This window comes from Myotis daubentonii, chromosome 6 (assembly GCF_963259705.1).
Source record: "Myotis daubentonii chromosome 6, mMyoDau2.1, whole genome shotgun sequence".
In the NCBI taxonomy this organism is placed as follows: Eukaryota; Metazoa; Chordata; class Mammalia; order Chiroptera; family Vespertilionidae; genus Myotis; species Myotis daubentonii.
The window spans coordinates 66,180,077-66,187,089 of NC_081845.1; the positions used below are offsets into that span (position 1 = coordinate 66,180,077).

The 7,013-nt window shown below is 40.4% G+C and overlaps 1 pseudogene; it reads right to left on the reverse strand.

Moving 5' to 3' along the window:
• Positions 1–574: 574 nt before the first annotated feature.
• LOC132237594 (coiled-coil domain-containing protein 112-like) lies at positions 575–5,579 on the reverse strand (annotated as a pseudogene).
• Between the last annotated feature and the right edge of the window lie 1,434 nt (positions 5,580–7,013).

Genomic DNA, 7,013 nt, shown 5'->3' on the forward strand with positions numbered 1-7,013 from the left:
ACTTACCTCCAAATTCTTAAAGCTGGAGATTCTTTAATTTAAAAAGTGATTCTAAAAATTGTTCCAATCAGCCCAGCCAGCATGGCTCAGTGGGTGAGCATCAACTTATGAACCAGGAGGTCATGGTTCAGTTCCTGGTCAGGGCATATGCCCAGGTTGTGAACTTGATTCCCAGGGTGGGGTGTGCGGGAGGCCATCAATCAATAATTCTCTCTCATTATTGATGCTTCTATCTCTCTCTCCCTCTACCTTCCTCTCTGAAATAAATAAACACACATATATATATTTAAATTGTCCCAATTAATTACATGCCATAAAAAACAAAATGTCTTTTAAATAAAGTAGACTTTGTAACATAAATTTGTTTAAATAGCTTTTTTATATTAGTAAAATATGCTACATTCTCATAAACTATATACCAATTTTATTATCTCATATCCTTCTCAATTCTCTTTGCCTATAGCCCTATTGTGGAATATGATGGTCCTATGTCCATTCTTTCCAAACTTTGGTATGTTTGCAAAGCCTAAAGATAGCTCTACTAATATGTTTTCACTCTATTCTTTTAATTTTTCTAGTAATATTTGTTTTCTGGCTTTTCATCTTCCTTTGCCTGTCTGTCTAGAATTTTTCTATTGAAATGTATATAAATCTCTTTTTTAAAACCTGGAAATTTCAGCAGCACCACTTTCCTTTTCTTTTCTGCTGTTTCCCCTATCTTCTTTTCAAGCTTCAAAAGTTCTTTCTGTTTTATTTTCTTCTCCTGGGTATAAGTTTCTAATAGAAATTTACTTTAAGCTGGCATTGGTGCTCTTTCGGCTAAGTTTTCTCTTTCTCTTCTTTTAAAGATAGAATACATTTCATTGACATTTATATACTTTTATGGGGTTTTTTGTTTTTTCAAGTTTCAACAGGCAATTTCTGTTTTTCCTTGGTTCCTCTTTTTACTTTTGATCATCTTGTTTATTCTGAAGAAGCATAGGTATATCCTCTGCCGTTAACTTGAAAATTTCCTCTATTTTGGCTGCATTTAGTTTTTCCATTCTGAATACATTTTTCTCTTCCTTCTAGAGTCAGAAATGTTTATAGTTTGTCCCACTGTTGTACTTCACCCTGTGTTCTTCCAGAGCAGTGTTCTAAAACTAGTCCCACATATGTTGGCTTTTTGTTTGTTTGTTTCTCACTTTTACAAAGTTCTGGTGATCATAATCATACAGTGTGCCCTTGTCGCCCTCCTGTTTGCTGAAATTTTTCAGAATCTAACACTTCCCCTGGAAAGTACATGATGGTACTTTGTCTACGGAAACTTTGCTTGACCTAGCTGTGACAGTTTTCTGTGTTTTGGTGACCCAAAGCCCATGTGTCAGTTTTTCTGGATATGACACTCAACTCATGATTAGTTGTTTTCTGTAATAAGCTTTCCTACTTATTATTTAAAAGTGTTCATTGGCCCTGGCCGGGTGGTTCATTTGGTTGGAGTATTGTCCAGTACACCAAAAGGTTGCTGGTTCAATACCCCTCCAATTGGAGTGCATGTGGGGATCAACCAACTGATGTTTTTCTCTCAATCAAAGTTTCTCTCTCTCTCTCTCTCTCTCTCTCTCTCTCTCTCTCTCTCTCTCTATCAATTTAAAAAAATATATCCTTGAGTGAGGATTAAAAAAATTTTTTTTAAGTGTTCATTGCACTTTCAGTTGTTTCCATTATTGCTCATAGCTTTTTAACAAAATCAGTTGTGTCATTTCTTTTTACTGATGCTACAGTCTTTTTACATCATCATGTGTTTTGGCTAATTGCTGCTGTATTTTTGCTCTTTTTCCTGCTGAGAATTTATTTTCTAATTCTTCTACCACACTGTGCTGAATTCTGAAGTCTTTTTTTTTTTTTTTAAGAAATGAATGGGTTTATCTTTTTTTCTGCTAATAACTTAATTTAAATTTTTTTCTGCTGTGAGATCTTTGCTTTCTTAGTCTAATTAGCTTGCTGCTTCTAGTTTTGGCTGAATTCCACCTGAAGTGCAAAAACAGCCATCATTCTGTGCCACACTGTGATAAGGGTGGCCATATTCTCTTGTAGAGTCACTGGGGCCACTCTGGGCAAGTGGGCCTAGGAGTTCACACAGGAGGCACTAAAGAAACAGTGCACCAGAGGGAGAGGCAGGGTGGACTGTGCCTTAATTTCTTCATCTATAAAATGGGATAATATATTACCTACCTCATGTTATAATGATTGAACTTATGAGCTTGAAATTATTCCAAATTTACACATATTATTATCTCTAGTCAATTTTTCTGTATGCTTATGTTTTTCTTTTTTCAAAGGACTGGATGGTGGTTTTATATGTGGTAAAATACTTCTCCTATGGGAGTACAGATGAACAGAAAGACAGGGGCACAGAATACCAGACAGGAGGGAGAAAGATTGGGGTTGGACAACACTGGCACAGGAGATAGGAGATGGGCATCCCTGAGGCAGCAGCCGGGCAAGGCCCAGTCCTCATTGCACAATCGGCTTTCTCTGGCCCATCTGGGATGCTGGGGAGGGGCAGGCCTGCTGAGCTATGGGAATGCTAGGCATATTGACACTCCAGGTCAAAGAGGTTATGAAGGGCTCTCTGCAGGGGAATGTAGTGGACATGGATAAAGAACAAGATCACAAGAGGCAAATACAGAACAGCAGCAGCGGCAGCAACCAAGCCCCCAGGGGAGATCTGTGGAAACCCCTGGGGTGGTAATCATTTCTTAGGCACCAAGGGCCTCTCTCCTGGGGCTTCAGGGGGAGAGTGAATGAGCAGTTTTTGGTTTCAAAATGAGATGGACCAGAGTGTTCCATCGACTCCACCCCCAGGTGACACAGGTTCTGGAGGCCCAGACGCAGAGGGTCCCTCTTCAGATGGCAGCAGGCAAGGGATCTTGTGAGCAAAGTTTATGCCTGGGGCAGCTGAAGGTAGAGGCATGGAGGTGGGGGGTGGGTAGCTGTGTCTTGGGTTGCCCATTCCTCAGGGTTAGGTCCTGGGTAGGCAGATGGAAGTACATCTGATGCCCATCAGTTTCTACCCAGACTCCTCCCCAAGGGGCTTCCACCCCATAGCTTTCTCCTATCAGACAATGCTGCCAGAAAGCCGGGGGAGGGGGCATGATGAGGATCCTGAATCTGGAGTTTGGGAAGAGAGTCCTCATTGGATGTATGCTTATGTTTTCCTGTTTGCTTTTTTTTTTTTTAATGTTTTTATTGATTTTAGAGAGAGAGGAAGGGTGAGGGATAGAGAGATAGAAACAGAGAGAGAAACATCCATGAGAGAGAGGTACCAACATTGATTGCACAGCCCCTACTGAGGAATTGAGCCTGCAACCCGGGCATGTGCCTGGACCAGGAATCAAACCCATGACCTCTTGGTACATGGGTCGATGGTCAACCACTGCACCAGCCTGGGGTGCTTATTCGTTTAAATGTTACTGGTATTTCTCACATGCCTTGTTATCCTTAGATATCCAGTCATGCTTTAAAAAGGCCTGGGTCAATAGAGTTTCTTCTGCTGCTGTAAAAATAGGATAATTTTCCTCATTGAACTTTCTGGTGAGAAGACTTTGACTGAGAACTCCATGCGCATGGTGGATCGGGCACACCCACTATAAGGCTTCATGTTAGGGACTGGTGAGCAGGAGCAGAATGTCAGTCAGGCTCTGGATCCCCAAATATGGTTGGCTTTCATACATGTCATATCCTTTTTATTGATTTTAAGTTAATATGGCATTAAAGGAGAGTGGTGTTGATATCCTAGCATGGTAGATATTGTGAAAAGAATGTACAGAATACATAAATCTTTAGAGATGTTCTGCACTTGATGTGATAGAAGAATCAATTGCTTAATTACAGGTGAAATGGTTTTAATACTTTAAAATAATATTCTAAGTTTTGTGGGGGTTTTTTCAAAAATGACACGAGGTTGACACTCTACAATTGAGTTAATTATAGAATCATTTTGACTTTTTTGGTAGAATTTTTATAAATATTTTTATAGAATCCTAGGATTACCTGTGATTTATTGGAGAATCTAAATTTGTTGATTCAAAAATAGAACAGTTGCTTTTAAAATCCTTTTTCCTTTGAAATAATGGTGTGTGTCTGGGTCACCTATAAACTCTGGGACCCAGAAGAGGAGAACGAGAAACAAAAGAGTAAATATTCTTCAGGAAACAAGCTCTGTGACCCAAAAGTGAAGTAAGAACTTCCTGTTCAAGTCGTAGGAGGTGGTCAATAGCTCTACATATTTCTGCACTGAATTAGGTTTCATAACTTCCTGTGATGTCATTTGCCCCCCCCCCCCCCCCCCCCCGTCTCTACCCTCAGCTTGAATTAGGACTTCCCTTCCAGAGTGCTGTCAAGGCAGTTTCCTTTAGAGTACTTTATAATCAAGTATTTCTACTAAGGTTTCATGAAATGAGTCCTGAATGAGAAGCCTGGATAAAGATATTTCTAAGGCCAACTTTTCTTCTTATCGTTTGACCTTAGAAACCAATGTTCATACCAAGCCTGCACTTCCTAAACAATTCACATTCTTGGAAGGTAGAAAGAGTTTCCATACAAATTAATGAGTTCCCTGTCACTGAAGGTATTCCAAAAGACTCTTGAAAGCCACCTCTTAGGACATAAAAATTGTAGAATTTTTATGTAAAATAAAGATTGGATTTAATGGTCCTAAAAAAAGAGATGTCTCTGATCCCTGAAACTCAATGATTTTCTGCTTTAGAAAGGAGCAGGGAGGAAGTGAGGAGGGAAAATCCAGTCTCATGTGGATTTCGGCCTTGGCTGCTGGAGTTGCTCCAGGCTTCTAGAGGTTGTGCTGTCCCTGTCCATTCTGACTCCATACTAGTACATACTCACTTTCATGGTTCACTAGTCCCCTCTTTTCTGTGTTTTTGCTTTCTGAGATTTGTCACCTATAGTCACCTGTTGTCTGAAAATATAAAGTAGAAAATTTCAAAAATAAACACTTCATAAGTTATACATCTGAGCAGCATAATGAAATTTTGCACTGTCTGCTCTGGCGTATCCAGGATGTGAATCATCCCTTTGTCCAGTATACTCATGCTATATACACTACTGGGCCATTAGTCATTTAGTAGCACTCTTGGTTATCAGATTGACTGTTGTGGTGTTTAAATAACTCTTATTTTACTTAATAATGGCCCAAAGCCATTCATAGCATATTGTTAAGATGGTTTTATTTTTTACTAGATATTAATCTCTAACCGAGCCTAATTTATAAATTAAACTTTGTCATAGGTATATATGTATAGAAAAAACATAGCACAGATGCTTCTTAACTTATATGCTGGAGTTACAGCATGGTAAACCCATTGTTAGTAGGAACATTGTAAATTGAAATGCATGTAATACACCTAACCTACCAAACATCATAGCTTAGCCTAACCTACCTTCAGCATGCTCTGAACACTTCCATTAGTCTAGAGTTGGGCAAAATCACCTAACAGTGCATACACTGTGGAGCATCAGTTGTTTACCCTCAGGGCCACATGGCTGACTGGGAGCTGCAGCTCACTGGCTCTGCCCAGCATTACGAGAGAACATTGCATGGCACATCACTAGCCTGGGAAGAATCAAAATTCGAAGTACAGCTTTTACTGAATGCATATCATTTCCACTCCATTGTCAAGTTGAAAAATCATGTCAGGAACCATCATTGGAGTTTCAGGCATCCACTGAGGGTCTTGGAATGTATCCCCTGAGAATAAGAGGGGACTACTGTATTTTCCTCCAGCATCCTAGCTAATAAAGAGTAATATGCAAATTGACCATCACTCCAACACACAAGATGGCACCCCATGTGGACACAAGATGGCTGCCACGAGATGGCCTGCAGGGGAGGGCAGTTGGGGGAGATCAGGCTGGCAGGGGAGGACAGTTAGGGGCAATTGGGCCAGCAGAGGAGCAGTTAGGTGTCAGTCAGGCTGGCAGGGGAGTGGTTAGAGGGTGATCAGGCTGGCAGGCAGGAGCAGTTAGGGGCAATCAGGCAGGCAGGCGAGTGGTTGGGAGCCAGCAGTCCTGGATTGTGAGAGGGATGTCCGACTGCCCTGAGGAGTCCCAGATTGGAGAGGGTACAAGCTGGGCTGAGGGACACCCCTCCTCCCCCACACGAATTTCATGCATTGGGCCTCTAGTGTCTATATAAGTATCCTTCAGTCAAAGGTAGGTAGAGGCACACCATTAGTTACAGGAATGGCCAATCAATGCAACCACATGATTTCTTTGAATTCTTAGTCTCTTTCTTTGATTTTTTTTTAAATCTATGGGAATTTAAAATTATACTTCATCATCTATCTGTTTCTATCTTAATATCATATAGTATTTAAATTACCAGTCACTGGTGGCAGGGAAGTGAAGAACTAGACCCAATCTACTAATATCTTGGAAGATGAACCTCTATTTTCTTCTTATGCACAAGGCAAATGCACTCCTACTTAAGAAGCTCAGGTCAATACATTGGACTGGCTTTCGGGATTCAGATTTATTACCCATCATCTCATAATCCTTGTGACCTCCTTCTGTAAGGCCCACCTTCTCCAACACACCAGGTCCCCATTCCACGTGGAAGGGGATTCATATGTTGGGAAAGGTTAATGTGTTATTTAAATAGCCCCTTCTTAGTTCATTCATGTTTCTCTTTTCACTTGACTCTGAACTCTTTACAATGCCATAGCTAGTAGAATTGTGTAAGAATCTGTCTTAACTCAATCTTAATGTGCCTCACTAAGCTAATACAATCCTTGCCCCTGAAAAAGGGTGTATTATGCTATAATTCACGATGTGTCTTTGGAGAAGAAGTGTGCATTTTATATAATATGTCAAGGACAATTTCAAAATGGGTAACATCATCAATCTCATTGACATCTCTAATGGCTTCAACTCTGTAGTCAGAGTTTTGCCAAATGCAAGCTAAGACTCAGGCCATCACACACCTGCTCCCTACCTATTGTTTCAGATGTATCATC